The following is a 15,396-nucleotide window of genomic DNA, read 5'->3' on the forward strand; positions in this document are numbered from 1 at the left end:
TGAAACATATTAAAGAAAAATGGAATACAAATATGTATGTAGTTATATGTATTATGGGGGTTTTAATAGAACTAAATATAAGCATATTTTTATATAGAGATAAATGTGAGATGCATGTATGTATCCATCTTAACTATGAACCTATGAAGCATTGAAAGGGGATGAAATCTCTCAAGGTGCAACATTTCCTCAAGTTTTTCATTCAAAAAGATGTTGCATCTTGAGATATTTGATCCCTCTAAGTGCTTGGTAGATTTAAAGTTTAAAACGAATCTATTTTGGTTTAAAAGTATAAAGAGTCGGTCATTGAGATCATTTATAAGAAATATCATGCCATTTATTTTCTTTTAACAATAATATATTGCTTTACATGGTTATATTGACTAGAACCATGAATCATTTATCCCACCTAAATATTAATGCATCAATCTTTGATTTATGTGTGAATGATTGTCTTAAAATATTCAACTTAAGTAGATATACTATGTTTTTTTAAAAACATTATAGGAAAAAAAATGAAACCATTAAAAAATTTAATGATTAAAAAAATCCAACTATTTTGTGCCATATGTACTTACACTTTTACAGCTGAAGTGACCATTATTGTTAGAGATTTTCATTTCCCCTATGTTTTCATGATGTGATTTATTTTATAATTTATTATATTTTATTATATATATATATAACTAAACCGACATAAATGGGAAATTTTTAACTATAAAAATACATTCAACAAACATAAAAATGCATTCAACAAATACACTGGAATGTGTTTTACGCCATAAAAATCTTCCCAAAATTTTTAACTATAAAAATACATTCAACAAACATAAAAATGCATTCAACAAATACACTGGAATGTGATTTACCCCATAAAAATCTTCCCAAATAGATTCTAATGTCATTTACCCTGAAAAATCTTCTCCAAAAATATATATAAATACTTTTACACATTAATAAATCAAACCCTAAATAATGAAATGAGTTTTGAGAACGACAAAAATAGAACTAAGATACGTCGTTCAAAGTTCTTCATATTAGTGAAGTGAGGTTAGGTAACTGCGAAACCCGAAATTCCAGACGTAATGGCGCGAATTTGAAAAAGGAAAACAAACAAATATAGAGTCAATGATAACCGGGTTATACAAAAGTTGGCACATCGAGCCTTATAATAACTACATGGCCAATACTACCTTAAAATCTACAATGGTTGTTATCATGTCAAAATCGGTGCGTCTGTAAAACAAGCTTTGAAACCTTTTGCACTCGCAGGTAGCCAATTTTCAAGCTGCCTTAACCCATGGCTCAACCTTTGTCCATGCACCTTTACCAGTACAAATAATTTAATTACCTTCCAAAATTGCAAGACCCTAAATGTCCACTTCAGGCTTGCTTACTGACTTAAACTTGACAGGAAATAAGTTCAGAGCAAGGCCCTACAAGCCTGGTATGTGTAAATAAAGTTAAAAAGAATACGACGGATAGGAAAATCAATAGAGAGGCGATCGCTGCGGAATGCCTTTTCTTCGTCTCCGCTTCACAAATTCTGTTGTGGCCGTGCAGCCCAATTTCTTGCACCCCATGCCTCCGCTCGCACTCGCTCCTGACGAAGTGTGGAACGCCATGGTGTTGTCCAGAGTCGTATTGGGCGATATATGGCCGCCCTCTTCAAATTCCTTAAGCCCCTCCGACTGTGCAAACAGTAAATATTTTGAGAGATCCTTCACCTGGTTTATCAGATGATCTACCTGCTCACACAAATAAAAAATCAAAATTTGTTATCGACTGCTGACCAATTAACCAAATATTAGAGTGATAAGCAGTTAATCCAAAATATTATAGACTGCTTATGAATTTATCAAAATGTAGTAATGGACTGCTCAACAATTAAAATCAAAATATTATGGACTTTTTTCGAAAAGTCGGGCAAGATTAAACATTTAATGGGCCACTAAACCAGAAATCATATTATGGACATTTTCGGAAAAATCCAGCAAGATTAAATGTACATTTAATGGGCTACTAAACCAGAAATCAAAACACTATACACTGCCCAAAGATTTCACCAGAATATTATGGAATCTTAAACGAGAAATCGAAATAGTGTCTACTGCTAAATAATTTGTCATAATCTTTGCGGACTGCGAAAAAATTGTCGAAAGATTAAGGACTGCTAAACATTTTGTAAAAGAAAAAAGAAAAAAGAACATGTAATGTTAAGTAATTAACCGAAAGTGCTAAACAATTTGTCAAAAGATTATGAACCACCTAAGAAATTCGTCAAAAATGTTACAGAGCGCTAACAATTAACCAAATTTTCTCGACATATAAAGAATTAGTCAAAATTTCATGTACTGGTACACCAGAAGTCAAAATATTATGGACTTCTAAACAAGAAATCAAAATATCAGACTGCTGAACCAATTCATCAAAATATTTTGGACTTCTAAACCAGATATCAAAATCTCATGGACTACTGAACCAATTAATCAAAATATAATGGACTATTCAACAAAATATTGTGCTCTATTACTGCCGATTGTTGTTCTTTTCTGAAAAACAGATCGACAATAAGCAGATTTTGTCTTTGTCGCATTTTCTCACCTTGCAAGCCACGGAGCAGAAGCGATAAGGCTCTTGCAAGCTTCTTTCGCAGGTGCTGCAGATGTTTCCAGATCGTTTGAAAGGCCGAGTCTGAGGCCTCTGGTTTAAGAAGACCACCTTTTCACTGTTCGTAGTGTACGCCTGCAAGAACAGATAAAATTCACAAATTTCAGTGAAATTTATACTTCAGGACTTCATATATTCTCTGGATCCGTGAAACGGCGAAGCTTTGAGTGGTTTGAGCAAATTTAAGCTCAGCCATTAGTGTAGCTCACCTGAACATATGAGCAATCGATATATTTCTCCATTTCGTCTAGTCTGATGACATCGTGATAGACATATCTCCGAATCTGCGCGCAGGGAAATCATCATTTCATTAGCAAGATAACCGTTGAATTACGGGGACAATTAGAGCTGTGACGCCCTAGCGTCCTTGGCAGGGCGCGCACGACGGTTGACACGGAGATGGAATGGCGCGCTGGTGACGCCCTAGCGTCCTTGGCAGGGCACGCACGACGGTTGACACGAAGATGGAATGGCGCGCGGGTGAACCGGGGCGGTAACCATGCACGGTGACCGGGCGGATGAACAAACATAACGGAGTCGGGTGGCGAGCCGGGCGAGGGCGCGCCCACCCATCGGGCGGACGCACACGGGAGTCGGGTGGCAGGCGAGCTGGACAAGAGCGCGCCCACCCGCCGGGCGAACGCACACGGATTGAAGGGCGAGCCGGACGAAGGCGCGCCCGCCGGGTAAACGAAACACGCAGTGGTCGGGCGGCGAGCCGGGCGAAGGCGCGCCCGCCCGCCGGGCAGGCACACACGGAAGTAAGACGACGAGTTGGGCGAGGGAGCGCCCACCCGCCGGGCGAACTGACACGGGCACGAGCTGGGCGCGACGTGCGGAGATAAACGACGAGCCGGTTGGAGAATCGGCGGGTCGACCCGAGGGCGACCCGCACCAAACGGGCGGGCGACCCAAGGGCGAACCCTGCCCAAGGCGCAAGTGACGAGATAACCGCAGGCGAGCAGATACGAGTTGGCAGGTGGAAGCGGGTGGACGGACACGAGCTCATGAAGTAGAAGCGGGCGAGCTGGGCGGAGGTCGGCACAAGGGCGCGGGCAGCAAGACAAAGGCATGAAAGTTAAGAAGTAAATGGACCAAAGTTTTATAAGCCGTGGTCGGCCTTGCCTTAAAACAAGGGCCGACCCGCCCATCAAGAAAATTCGGGGTTTCGTAAAACGAAAGCATGGGCATCGGCCAAAGTTATGGAAGCCCCTAGAGGAGCAAAGGGAGACTATAAAGGCGAGCTCATTGTGACGAAGGAAGGCAACGAAGAAGTCTGAGCGTTCTCTCTATACGCAAAAGACAGAAAGAGTTATGCGCACTCTCTTGTAGTGCGAGGTCTTAAGTGGAACGCAGGTTGGGTTGTCAAGGGAGGCCGAGCAGATTTGAACCGTGAGGACTGTTTTAGCCACCAGAGCAAACGTCCGAGCTTAGTAAACAGGGAGGCGGAACTTGGTAACAGCTTCTTGGTTCGGGTGGCACGTTGATGTGCGCAGGTCGGGTAAGAGGTGGGACTCGGGCGAGTCACCTCGGGTGAATTCGGCGTGCAGAGGCGGACACCATAACACAGCCAGGCGGCGAGTTGCGAGCTCGGGTGAGCCAACTCGGCCGCAGGTCAAACACAACAGGCGGGCGGCCTGTCATATATTGGTACAGCGAAACGGTGGTTCGGGTGAGGTCTGCCGTGGGCAGAACGGGCGGAACCGGGTGAAGTTTCGTGCAGGACCGAACTAGCAACGAGTTGGGCGGTGAAGCCAACTCGAGTGTGGTTGCGGGCGCAGTGGGTAAGGCTAAACGGACCGGCGAGTCTGTGGTCGGGCGGACCAACTCGGCCGCGTCGTGTGGCAGTAACCGGTCGGGCAGCAGTGAACGGCTGGGCAGCAGTAACTGGTCGTGCGGTAGTAACCGGTTGTGCGGCGGTGAACAAGCGTGCAGCGGCGAACGGCCGTGCAGCGGCAAACGATAGTGCAGCAGCAAACGGGCGTTTGCCCGAGTTGTAATTTGGAGAAACGACGGTCGGGACTTTGCCCGACGTCCATTGTAATTTTGTCAAAGGGTGCGGCCGAGACTTTAGACCGGCGCACGGATTGTATTCTTGTGAATTGGTTATAATACAAAGTTGGTTGGGCAGACTCTTGGGGAGTTGCCCCTCCCATAATTTGGTTGTGCAGATTTTATTATTGTGGCATTGTGTTATGTTGAATATTTATGTTAATGTTTAACGAAGTTTAAATGCACGTGACAATAATAATAAGTTAAGTTTATGTGTGAGGCGTAGTCCATAAACGTGCGGTCGAGAGATTGGGCGTTCGGTGGTGCCATGCACCGCCCAATTAGGAAAAAAAAGATTGGGGGCGTGACAGGTGGTATCAGAGCTCGGTCGGCGAGCTGGTTCGAGATTTTAACTTAGACGGGGTTGTCTTGGTTAAAAGAAATTGAAGGTGAATCTGCATGTTCTAAAGGCAAGTAACTCGGGAAGATGTCTACCCTGGAATTACTGGGTTGCGAAACCTTGGAAGAACTTGAAAAAAGAATTCTTGAAGAGAATGACGAGCTGCGACGGGAGTACATGGACTGCGGCAGGAAGCTGGCAGCAACAAAGCGCGCTCTCCGGACGTTAGTGAAAAAGGGGGCTTCGGACTTGAATGTGGACGAGGCCAACAGACTTACAAAAGAAGGGCTCTTGATAGAAACAGAGCTTAAAGAGCTAAGGCTGAGGCACGAAATGAACAAGAGGAGAAAGGATTGCTTAATCCTCGAAAAACGACTCGAGACCTTAAAGGAGGAAGTAAGGCTTGAGGAGAAACGTAAAGAAAAGCTCGAAGAAGGGTCTTCGAGAATCAAAGAAAATCTGATTATAGAAGTCTCCTCCGCAGAAGAACTTCATGATGAAGCTGCAAACGAAGTGGATTTGGACGCCACCTCCAAGGTAGAGATCGAAGTAGACAGCAAGGAGACAGATACAGAAAAACGGGGGCTGTTATATGCGCAGGCAAGGTTCGGTATGACAGACATTTCCGCTATGATTGATAGCGGAGCTTCGCACAATTTTATGAGTCGAAAGACGGCGAGGAAACTGGGACTGCAGGTTGTGCCCATGAAGGCGCAGGTAAAGACAGTCAATTCCCCTCCGGCAGATGTTTTCGGCATGGCTGAAGGAGTAATAATCACTCTTGGCGAGTGGACCGGAAAAGTAGACTTCACCATAGTAAGGATTGACGACTATGAGGCCGTATTGGGGATGGAATTCCTAAAGCAATATGAGGTCGTAGTTGCACCACACCTGAAGAAACTTTTCATCTACGATGGTCAGGGAGACACACCTATTGGTGTTCCAACTATTGACATGATGAAGGACGATTCTAAGGAAGACAAGCGATTGCTTATTAAGAAGGCAAAGCTTGGGGAACAGCCCTTGGCTGTTGAAGTACTCTCCGAGAATTGTTCAAACACACTCAGAGAGCTGGAGGAAGTGAAAGGCAATAGCGGGGAAGTACTGGAAGTGCCGAAGATCCAAGAGGGAGATCGGGAGTCACGAAAAGACCAAACAAGAAGTGAGGAACCAGACATTGAGATGGAGCTGGTTGATAAAGGAGAACCTCCAGGTTCTCCCCATGCATCCTCTTAATGGATAAGAGGAGGTGGGCTCATTGTTGACTGTTCAAGGCAATGAGCCCTCACTTGGAGATTGAGCAGGAGGAAGATCGTGCAGCAGGAAATGGGAAGGGTTCCCATAGACCTGGGCATGAGCCAGATTGACATAGTGGAAGCAGACTCTGTGCAGGTTGATGAGCGCGTTACAGGAGGAAGCCTACACCATGGTGAACAAACTTAGCAGCGGATGAGTTGTCGGGTCGACAACGTCTTCGGGTGGAGGAGAGTGTGACGCCCTAGCGTCCTGGGCAGGGCGCGCAGGACGGTTGACAAGGAGGTGGAATGGCGCGCGGCTGAACCGGGCGGGTAACCGTGCACGGTGACCGGGCGGATGAACAAACATAACGGAGTCGGGTGGCGAGCCGGGCGAGGGCGCGCCCACCCATCGGGCGGACGCACACGGGAGTCGGGTGGCAGGCAAGCTGGACAAGAGCGCGCCCACCCGCCGGGCGAACGCACACGGATTGAAGGGCGAGCCGGACGAAGGCGCGCCCACCCGCCGGGCGAACGCACACGGATTGAAGGGCGAGCCGGACGAAGGCGCGCCCGCCCGCCGGGCAGGCACACACGGAAGTAAGACGACGAGTTGGGCGAGGGAGCGCCCACCCGCTGGGCAAACTGACACGGGCACGAGCTGGGCGCGACGTGCGGAGATAAACGACGAGCCGGTTGGAGAATCGGCGGGTCGACCCGAGGGAGACCCGCACCAAACGGGCGGGCGACCCAAGGGCGAACCCTGCCCAAGGCGCAAGTGACGAGATAACCGCGGGCGAGCAGATACGAGTTGGCAGGTGGACGCGGGTGGACGGACACGAGCTGACGAAGTAGAAATGGGCGAGCTGGGCGGAGGTCGGCACAAGGGCGCGGGCAGCAAGACAAAGGCACGAAAGTTAAGAAGTAAATGGACCGAAGTTTTATAAGGCGTGGTCGGCCTTGCCTTAAAGCAAGGGCCGACCCGCCCATCAAGAAAATTCGGGGTTTCGTAAAACGAAAGCATGGGCGTCGGCCGAAGTTATGGAAGCCCCTAGAGGAGCAAGGGGAGACTATAAAGGCGAGCTCATTGTGACGATGGAAGGCAACGAAGAAGTCTGAGCGTTCTCTCTATACGCAAAGACAGAAAGAGTTATGCGCACTCTCTTGTAGTGCGAGATCTAAGTGGAACGCAGGTTGGGTTGTCAAGGGATGCCAAGCAGATTTGAACCGTGAGGACTGTTTTAGCCACAAGAGCAAACGTCCGAGCTTAGTAAATAGGGAGGTAGAACTTGGTAACAGCTTCTGGTTCGGGTGGCATGTTGATGTGCGCAGGTCGGGCAAGAGGTGGAACTCGGGCGAGTCACCTCGGGTGAAATCGGCGTGCAGAGGCGGGCACCACAACACATAGCCGAGCGGCGAGTTGCGAGCTCGGGTGAGCCAACTCAGCCGCAGGTCAAACGCAACAGGCGGGCGGCCTGTCATATATTGGTATAGCGAAACGGAGGTTCGGGCGAAGTCTGCCGTGGGCAGAACGGGCAGAACCGGGTGGAGTTATCGTGCAGGACTGAACTAGCAACGAGTTGGGCTCGGTGAAGCCAACTCGGGTGTGGTTGCAGGCGCAGTGGGTAAGGCTAAACGGACCGGCGAGTTTGTGGTTGGGCGAACCAACTCGGCCGCGTCGTGCAGCAGTAACCGGTCGGGTAGCAGCGAACGGTTGGGTAGCAATAACCGGTCGTGTGGCAGTAACCGGTCGTGCAGCAGTGAACAATCGTGCAGCGGCAAACGGCCGTGCAGCGGCAAACGATAGTGCAGCAGCAAATGGGCGTTTGCCCGAGTTGTAATTTGGAGAAACGACGGTCGGGGGTTTGCCCGACGTCCATTGTAATTTTGTCAAAGGGTGCGGCCGAGACTTTAGACCGGCGCACGGATTGTATTCTTGTGAATTGGTTATAATACAAATTTGGTTGGGCAGACTCTTGGGGAGTTGCCCCTCCCATAATTTGGTTGTGCAGATTTTATTATTGTGGCATTGTGTTATGTTGAATGTTTATGTTAATGTTTAACGAAGTTTAAATGCACGTGACAATAATAATAAGTTAAGTTTATGTGTGAGGCGTAGTCCATAAACGTGCGGTCGAGAGATTGGGCGTTCGGTGGTGCCGCGCACCGCCCAATTAGGAAAAAAAAGATTGGGGGCGTGACAAGAGCAGAGGAGAAGAATTTTTTTACCTTGAGCCGGCGGTGGCTCTTGTCAACTGGCACGCAATGCGAGCAAATGCTCCAGCAGCAGTCCAGGCAGAAAAATTTCTTCTCGTTTTTCTTTGCAGTCTCATGAGTGGCACAGGGCATGAAGAATTTGTCTGTGAGAAGAGCATCCAACCAGGCCGGCCTCTCCTCCTTCTTGCAGACCAGAAACCCATCCTGAACACATACAATTCATGCACAATTCCAATCATTTTCACACATTTGGCTCTTGCGGCGGCGCCCAATTGTTACCCCGATGGAACACAGACAAAAACACAGACGAAAACACAGACGAAAACCAGGAAATTTTAAGATCTACAAAGCAGACAGGAAGCATTTACTCACCATGTTTGTAGCCCCCTGTGTGTTGTTGTCGCTGGGAATCTTGTTGTATGCCGCTGCTTGTGCTTATGATGGCTGTTGCAATTCAATGCATCACACTCACAAATATAGCTGGGTGGGTATACATGAGAAGGTTCAAAGGGAGGGAAGGAAGCAGTGAGATTAGGGTAAAGGTGAGAGGGCCAGGGAGCGAATTAGGGTTCGTTTCATTACCCTTTTGCCTTCATTATCCGATATATATATATATTGCTCGCCCGCCCCCCAGCCCCGCCCAGCCCCGCCCATCTAGCTACTCTTTTTCATAAATATGAACGGATCCATACAGAACTGAAAATGTGAGGTTCGAGGTGGCAAAGATGTTTTCAAACTTAATGAGACTGAACTTATTTATTTTTACCAATTTGTATTAATAATAATTTTAATAATAGAAATAAGGAAATTAAATAAATAGTGATTATTTCAATATTCCTAAGGGATTTAGTCAAACGTGACAAGGAATAATTATTTAAATAATGATTTAATAATTATTTCTAGAGAAAATTAAATAAATAATCATTTATCTAATTATTCTCATGGGGTTTTTTTTATTTAGATTAGAAAATAATTTAATAAGAGTGGTTTAGTAAATTATTTTCCACAATGAAAGTGATTTTACTATGGTAAAATCCACCTCGTTAAATCTTCATTATCCGATATATATATATATATATATATATATATATATATATATATATATATATATATATATATATATTGCTCATTTGTCCCTCTTGGTACCCGTGCCCTAGTACCCCGCCCATCTAGCTACTCTTTTTCATAAATATGAACGGACTATGTGACCTCTTCCACTCCATACACAATGGAAAATGTGAGGTTCGAGGTGGCAAAGATGTTTTACAGAACGGAAAATGTGAGGTTCGAGGTGGCAAAGATGTTTTCCAACGTAATGAGACTGAACTTATTTATTTTTACCAATTTGTATTGATGATGAGGACTACTAATGGCCCCTTGCAATATAGTGTTGTTATGTTGAATGCTGTTACATAGCTGTTATATGGTATACGTTTTTAAGCATTAAATCAAACAGGGCTTTTTTTTCTTTTTCTTTTTTTTACATGGGATGATGTGTAATAAATGAGTTAACTGTAAAATTGAAAATGAAAAATAATATTAGTTAATTATTTATATAAATGGATTATTAATGAAAATGTATCTGACAAATAAATAACTAAAAGAGATTAAACAATTTGAATTTGAAAATGAAAAAAAATATTAGTTAATTATTTATATAAATGGATTATCAATGAAAATGTATGTGACAAATAAATAACTAAAACACACTAAACAATTTGAATTTGAAAAGTATAACCATAATTTAGTTATCTTGTTTGAAAAAATCAGGAGTGAATTATTCAAACTAATAAATAAGTTAAACAATTTGAATTTTAAAAGTAAAACAATAATTCAATTATCTTATTTGATACCTGAGTTTTAAAGGAGTCAATTATTCAAGCTAAAATAAAAATTTATTTTTATCAATTATATAAATATAGAGTTATGGTTCTGGCCAACTGGTGAGATTAGGTAACATGGGAAGGCCCAAAGTCGGAGGGTCAAGATTGAAAACCAAATTTAAAGCTAAAAGATATATATGTTTTCCAATTTTTTATAACTAATTTTATTTAGTTTGTTAATATTTTCTATTTTCATTTTAAAAAAATATGTAATTTAAAGGATTATAATAATATCAATAAAGAAAATATATTTTTTTAGAATAATAATTCTTATTTTACCAATAATTTAAGTAAATAAACTATTTTAAAATTAATTTCATAAGTTTACATAACTTTTTAATTATTAAATTATTATTTTCGTGGAGTGCTGGAGTTAAAAAAACAGCCTAGTGGATCTTGTGTATATATCACATCAGTAGATTTTGTGTATATCACTCGATTGAGATATGTGTGCCATATGTTGGTTATGTTGATGGGGCTAGTCATAGTACTCAGAACCTTTCCTCCACACCATGGGCTATATATGCTTTGAGTGGCAAGTTAGTGAGTTTACAAGGGATTTATATTGATCTCTCTACTAATAACATCGTTGAGTATAGCGCAGTGATGGAACTATTTTCTAATGTTATTTCTCATCGTATTTGTCATATAGTTATTAGACTTGACTCACAACTTGTAGTACTATAGTTGACTAATGTCTATTAAGTTAGAAGTCTAACTATACTTCATATGTTCTTAAGGGTTCACCTTCTAGAAAGACATTTTTATTATAGCCAATATCAACACATTTACAGAAGTCTAACTACATTGACAGATGCATTGGCTAATCGTGTTTTAGACACATATGGCCACATGGCCTTGCATACAAAAAAAATATACATGCAGTCAAAACATGGCTATATAGCCTCCAAGTAGACTAATCGTGATTATGCTCATGATAGAAAGAAATTACATGAGCCATATTGCACAGTAGTTGGTTGATACAACTAGGCACGCTAAAAGTATGATGTTGCGGTCTCATAGGGATCATATTGTCCTTAGTCTCAACTATTCCCTAGGTCTATCCCTTCATGTGTCGCTCAACCTCTACAAGAGTCTCAGCCAAGATCCTGCAATACCTCTCGTCCCCCTGTAGCAACATGTACTCCAATTGGTTCCTATTGTGGGTCTCCAACATGTTGAAGATAGGATGAATTCACGGGTCGAATGATTCCAACGTTTACATGTAAAAATCGATAGTTAGTCTGAGATACATAGAAAATACAAAATAAATTGTAAAACTTAAAAATAATAAAAAAAATGATCAAAATGCTTTTTTTTAACTATGGCACCCCGTCGCTCTCCATCAGGAATCACGAGATTTGGGTCTCCATGGAAATCCATCCTAGCATATGGATAACCTTTAATCATATTGAGTTGCATGCGTAACCATCAGAAGAATACTGATGTGAAACTCATAGATGATGGACCTTCATGTATGGATATGAAATCCACCCATCTTCTCATTTGCGGGACTCTCAGATCTAGGAGCTCGAGCAAGATATGTTATGGTCAGAGTAATGGAATCTGCTCCAAGGCAAATGTAATTAGAACGGAACCATAACCAAAGCTTTTCAACCATCCATCCTTTGCCTTGGTAAGTTATTCCTTCATGTTTGCAAGTACTCCCTCACTCAAGTTGAATACTATCGGCTCTATGCAATCTAAAGCATATTACATTTGGGACCAGTTATCCAAATGCAGGGTAGCACTAACAACCATCTAGAAATGATAAACATGATTGTCCTCAAAGGAAAACAAACCACATCCTTTATCTTGATTTTCCCATCTTTGGTTGGTTGGGATCAAGGTATATAGTGTGTACTGATATAGTCTTTGACAGTCTCTCCATCCCTTCCCAAACCACATAACGAGACAAGGGCACCCTTCCTCAATAAACCTGTCAAAAAATAGTTATCTTCCACCTGTATGCTAAGCATATGTGCTCCAAGCCTAAAAGCGTGTGTCTAAACATACCATGCTCGAACAAAATAATATAATAACTCCAACTATTGCCTCATCCCAAGAAGGAGAAAAAAATCAAAAGCCCACAGTTTCTCAATGCCTAGATGGTGGTTGGATCATTAGTTGCATTCATGTATTATTCTTCGTGTTCACTTTCTCTGCATATCAAATCCATTTTGTTTCGATGGAAACCTAAAACATGACAAGAAGAATCATTAGAGTGAATCATATGCAAAAAATTGAGAGAAATTTGAGTGAAACAAGCAAAACAAATTTTTGAAATGCTTCGAGCACACCCTACTAAAGGGATACATTGTGTTGCAGTGCCCTCCACAGTGAAATTTTTTTCTTTCCCAACGCACCTTTCAACATTGTTGTGGTGTGATGGGGCTAGGGCGAAAAATTAAAACCCTAGGTCACCAAAAATTAGAAAAAATATGCATGAAATGAAAAATCAGAATAGTTGAAAGAAAAAGGAAGGTGAGATTTCCTACCTGGAAGTGACGATACTCGAAATGATCCACCGAATTGGCCGCAATCAACTGTAGGAAATGAGGGGAAAAAATAACTTAGAGCTCACCCACCATGAGGTAAAATGTAAAATGGTAAAAATGGAATTATTTTTTTCCTATTTATGGTCATTTTCATGATTATTTTATTCATATTTTATTATTTTGACCTAAATATGACCTAATTTTACCATGTATAAGATATTTTAATTTTTTTGTGATGTTCTGAGCAGGTTAACCACTTTTTAATGTATTTTATGATATTTGAATAAAAACATATCATTTTGACCAAAGAGCATACTTTTATCACTTTTTGAGGCTTTGTAAACTTAGGAAAAATGAACATCCTCGAGTCCTATTTCAACTCTTTTTCAGACTAGCCATATATTGCATTAAAAATATTATATTGTTACAACCATTCAAAAAGTAGTTCGGACAGAAAGAGTGGAACTTCTGATTAAAAAAGAGGTGGGCCTTTTGCTAAAAATAGCATGGGACCTAAGATAGACTGAATATCTGTGGCATTCAATCATGTTTTATGTCAAAGGTTGTCTCCAAAGAATCAAGTTGTACATGATTTTGAAGCTAAAACGAGAGATTCATAATATGGTTTGAAAATAAGTATAGCTGGATAAGTTGTACAGGCAGACTCTTATAAAAAAATATTTAACTAGGGACCGACAAGACAAGAAAATAAATGACAGAGCAGACAAGAAAATATAGAATCTAGTCCCTAACTTATATTTCATTCTCTAACTATTTTCAAATGGCCAAATCCAATACAAGGAAAAACAATTCCCAACCTTTGGGACTCAGAGAACTGATAGAAAAAAATACAATAATTCATCCCATAAAAAATGAAAATCCAAACATTCCACTAACAATAGCTTCAATTGAGTAATCAATCATTTAAGTCCCCTGTCTTTTATTTCTATTCCAATCCAATACATAACCAATATCTATAATTGAGGAATCAAGCATTCAGCACCAATATCCTTATTGCTAATGCCCATATGAGCAAACAGGGGAAGAAACAGAAGGGGGAAAGCATGGAACATAACAACCAGAAGCCAAATTGACCCACTGAACTATATCTCCAAAACTACCGATTCAAGGCCTTACAAATAGGACAAAAGAACTTACTCTTAAGCTTCCTTTCTTCCTTGCAAGTCTGCTAACATCAGCAAGATGGTATTCATGCATGATCCAATTTGTATTTGTGCCTTTGGGTTCTTTCCCAGCATAGAAGACAAGAGCCTTCTTGATGCCCACTCGCTTCTTTCCACCTTTAACAGTAATGGGCTTATCAGCATCTGTAGCTTTCCAGTATCAAGAACCAGCAGCCCTATTGGGCCTTGATCCATTCTAGTACTTCCTATCCCTGGAGTGAAAAAATACCATTCCTTCTCTCCAAATAGGGCCTTCTCTGTAAATAGAAAAAAAGAAAAAAACAGGCTCTTTGTTAAGTCCTGAAATCCATCTGATCACACCTTCTATAATCTGTTTAGAAATATGGGTACAAGGATTAGAGGGAAGAAATGAAAAATATACCTGGAAGTTGCCATGGATCATATTTGTAGAGATCCACTTCTGCTATTATAGGAACAGGGATCATCTGAGAGGCTGCCTTCTTGCACAAGTAATGCACAACCAGCTCTTCATCTGTAGGGAAGAATCTAAATCCAGGAGGCAACTGTAAGTCAGCCTCTGCATTTCTTCTACTCATACCCATGGCTATGTTTATCCTAGTGTTTTCTTCTCAATACTCTTGAGATGCTCTGATCATCTCTACTAACACAACATATAATAAATGATGCATCATTACAGTAATATTTCAGTCTAGACAACCTTGTCATGTCTGCCTAGAAGAATATTTTAAAATGGCATTTTCGAACAATAATTTTTGAACACAAGGTAGGGATACCATTCATTATATCCACAACTGGAGATGTTGCAGGAGCCAATTGTTTTTCCCTCTGGTATGGAACTGCAGGAACTGCAAGATAAATGGCAATCAGTCAAAGCCACTGTGAAATCAGACATTATAACATCATCTTACAGCAGCACTAACTTTTCATACTAATAATGTGGAGTTAGGGTTATTTTGACACCTTCATAAGCAATACACTTCAAAATGTAGCAAATATGGATTTGGGAACAAAAACATTTCCCATTTTCATAGGACTTCAGCAAATGCAGCCGGCTACTCATTGGGTTCAAACAGTTATGTTGGTAAAACTCAAAACTCAGAAAAGTGCTTGTGCAACATCTACTAAGTAGCTTCTGTGCAAGAAGTTCTTGTTTCAGGGATTTGGATAAAGAAAAATGAGGTGGAGAATCTTTGCAGACGATTTGGAGCCAAGAGATTGAGGGTTCTGTTTTAAATTGAGATACATAGACAGAGGTTTCAGTAATAGGGTTGGGTCTTCAGAATATAAACCCATGTCATGATCCATATTTATCAAGGAGTTGTTGGATTTTCTTTG

The 15,396-nt window shown here is 41.9% G+C and overlaps 2 pseudogenes; both read right to left on the reverse strand.

The window, feature by feature from the left end:
- Window positions 1–1,490: 1,490 nt before the first annotated feature.
- LOC149194381 (uncharacterized) lies at window positions 1,491–9,077 on the reverse strand (annotated as a pseudogene).
- Window positions 9,078–14,020: 4,943 nt separating this feature from the next.
- Window positions 14,021–14,676, reverse strand: LOC149194382 (NAC domain-containing protein 68-like; annotated as a pseudogene).
- Between the last annotated feature and the right edge of the window lie 720 nt (window positions 14,677–15,396).

This window comes from Pinus tabuliformis, chromosome 2_2 (genome assembly GCF_031772625.1).
Source record: "Pinus tabuliformis cultivar Carrire ecotype Pingquan chromosome 2_2, CPIR1, whole genome shotgun sequence".
NCBI classification, from domain to species: domain Eukaryota; kingdom Viridiplantae; phylum Streptophyta; class Pinopsida; order Pinales; family Pinaceae; genus Pinus; species Pinus tabuliformis.